Consider the following 2,553-nt stretch of genomic DNA (forward strand, 5'->3'; position numbering starts at 1 on the left):
TTCAAGCCTCAGCACCAGAAAAAGAAAAAGAAATGCAAGGTCAATAATAAACGCACATTCTTACAAGTTGTCCCCCCATCCCACCCCTGGCTGGGGATCCATCCTGAGAAGGTGAGGAAAGGGCTGGAAGTAAAGGAGTGACTACATGATTTTCAGTCTGGGGCAGACACTTGATCAGAATCAAGCAACCCTAACTGTAGAAATGCCTTTCCACATACCTGGGCTCTGTGCTGGAAGCCTGTCTCTGGAGCCAGGAGCCAAGCGATCCCGCGGTCCTCTAGCACACTCCCCCAGTCAGACCCACCAGGCTATATAGGATCTGTTGGGGGGAGGGGGCCTCCCTGCTGTCCTCCAAATATGGCAGCCCTTCCCTCCCTGGGCAGACCAATCAGGACTCCTGGGCCACTCCTTCATCCTGGGAAGGATGTGCTTTCCCATTCTTCTCCACTGATTTAAAAAAAAAAAAAAAAAAAAAAAAAAGCCACGTGAAGATCTTGGAGTTCAGAAGGACTGGAGAGGAGCCTTTAGAACTGGGATTAGAAAGGCACTTTCAATATGGACAGCAGCTGGGGTTTAAGCTAGTGTTGCTGTGCTGTCCCTAGGGTCTCTTCCAGGCCGCCTCTGTGAGAAGGGACAAATGGGAGGACTTTCCCATTCCCCTCAAGAATGCTTGAGTTCGTCCCAAAGCCAACAAGATACAGATTTGTGGGAACCAAGGAAGTAGAGATGGGTGGAGATGAAAAGGAAGTAGAGATGGGTGGAGATGAATGGAGCCAGGACTGAGTGAATGCTTGCATGCATGCCTGTGTTAGAGGGTGGAGATGGAGGGTTTGAAGTGGCTTTAATCTGGGTTTTACGTGTCTGTGAAGTGACCATCTCTAAACTTTCCAAGAGAAGAGTTACTAAGATGTCCTAGCTGTGAGCAGGGCAAAATGAAAAGTGACTACAGGAGGTGAGAATGGGATGAACTTTGCCTGTAAATTTGCAAACTTTATTCTGAATGTGACCCGGGTGGAGTTTGCTAATGGTTTTCTTCAGGGCTCTTTTGCAAACCAAATTAAGTGGTTGTTTCTGAAGATGGCCAGTAGATGGTGCCAGAAGATTTCACAAAGACTTCAGCTTGATGGTGGGACACCACACAGCTAACAATACACCGCTGGGCCAGAGCTACTGATTTGGAGCCTCCAACAGGAATATTTATTTATAGTGTACTGGTTCTGAGGGCTTGAACTCAGGGACTGGGTGCTGTCCCTGAGCTTTTTTTGCTCAAGGCTAGCACTGTGTGGCCACTGACATGCAGTGGTGCTTAATTGGAGATAAGAGAGGCTCACAGACATTCCTGCCTGGGTGATCCTCAGATCTCAGCCTCCTGAGTAGCTAGGATTACAGGTGTGAGCCGCTAGCATTCAGCTGCTGCTGCTTCTTCTTCTTCTTCTTCTTCTTCTTCTTCTTCTTCTTCTTCTTCTTCTTCTTCTTCTTCTTCTTCTTCTTCTTCTTCTTCTTCTTCTTCTTCTTCTTCTCCTCCTTCTTCTCCTTCTTCCTCCTCCTCCTCCTCCTCCTCCTCCTCCTCCTCCTCCTCCTCCTCCTCCTCCTCCTCCTCCTCCTCCTCCTCCTCTTCCTCCTCCTCTTCTTCCTCCTCTTCCTCCTCTTCCTCTTCCACCTTCCCCTCCTTCTTCTCCTCCTTCTTCATCTTCCTCTTCCTCTTCCTCCTCCTTCTTTGCCAGTCCTGGGCTTGAACTCAAGGATTGCACACTGTCCCTGAGCTTCTTTTGCTCAAAGCTAGCATTCTACCACTTGAGTCACAGTACCACTTCTGTTTTTTCCTGCTTATGTGGTACTGAGGAATCGAACCCAAAGTTTCAGGCAAGCACTCTACCACTGAGGCACATTCTCAGCCCCAGCTTCTTTTATTCTTTAAAATTAATTTTTTCTTTTAAAAATAAAAATGTAGAAAAAGGAAATAGAAAAAAATGTTCCTAACTGGGCACTGGTAGCTTACTCCCATAATCCTAGCTACTCAGGAGGCTGAGATCTGAGGATGGCAGTTCAAAGTCAGCCCTGGGAAGGAAGGTCTATGAGACTCTTATCCCCAATTAACTATCAAAAAGCCTGAACTAGAGCTGTGGCACAAGTGGTAGAGTGCCATCCTTGAGTAGAAAAGCTAGGGGATAGCAGCCAAGCTCTGAGTCCAAGTTCTAGTACTTGCACTAAAATAAAATAAAATAAATACATTCCTTTTTTTTTGTCAGTTGTGGAGCTTGAACTCATGGCCTGGGTGCTGACCCTGAGCTCTTTTGCTCAAGGTTAGTGCTCTACCACTTTGAGCCATGGCTCTACTACATTTTTCTCTTGGAAGATAAGTCTCAAGGAATTTTCTGTCTGTGATCCTCAGATCTTAATCTCCTGAGTAGATAGAATTACAGGTATGAGCCATTGGTGCCCAGTGCTCCTATATTCATTCATTCATTTATTTATTTTTGGGCAGTCGTGGGGCTTGAACTCTGGGCCTGGGCACTGTCCCTCAGCTTTTTAGCTCAAGGCCAGCGCTCTACC

The 2,553-nt window shown here is 46.8% G+C and overlaps 1 protein-coding gene across 2 annotated transcripts in view; it reads right to left on the reverse strand.

The window, feature by feature from the left end:
* Prnd (prion like protein doppel) overlaps positions 1–269 on the reverse strand; it is a 5,022-nt gene extending 4,753 nt beyond the window's left edge. Inside the window, exon 1 of one of the 2 annotated variants that reach the window (XM_070007741.1) lies at positions 219–269. The gene's annotated coding sequence lies outside the window, so the exon portion shown is untranslated. The remainder of the gene's footprint in view (positions 1–218) is intronic. The other variant, XM_070007740.1, reaches the window with a different exon arrangement.
* Positions 270–2,553: the final 2,284 nt, after the last annotated feature.

The sequence above is a fragment of the Dipodomys merriami genome, unplaced genomic scaffold (assembly GCF_024711535.1).
Source record: "Dipodomys merriami isolate MVZ:Mamm:240054 unplaced genomic scaffold, mDipMer1.0.p SCAF_7, whole genome shotgun sequence".
Classification (NCBI taxonomy): domain Eukaryota; kingdom Metazoa; phylum Chordata; class Mammalia; order Rodentia; family Heteromyidae; genus Dipodomys; species Dipodomys merriami.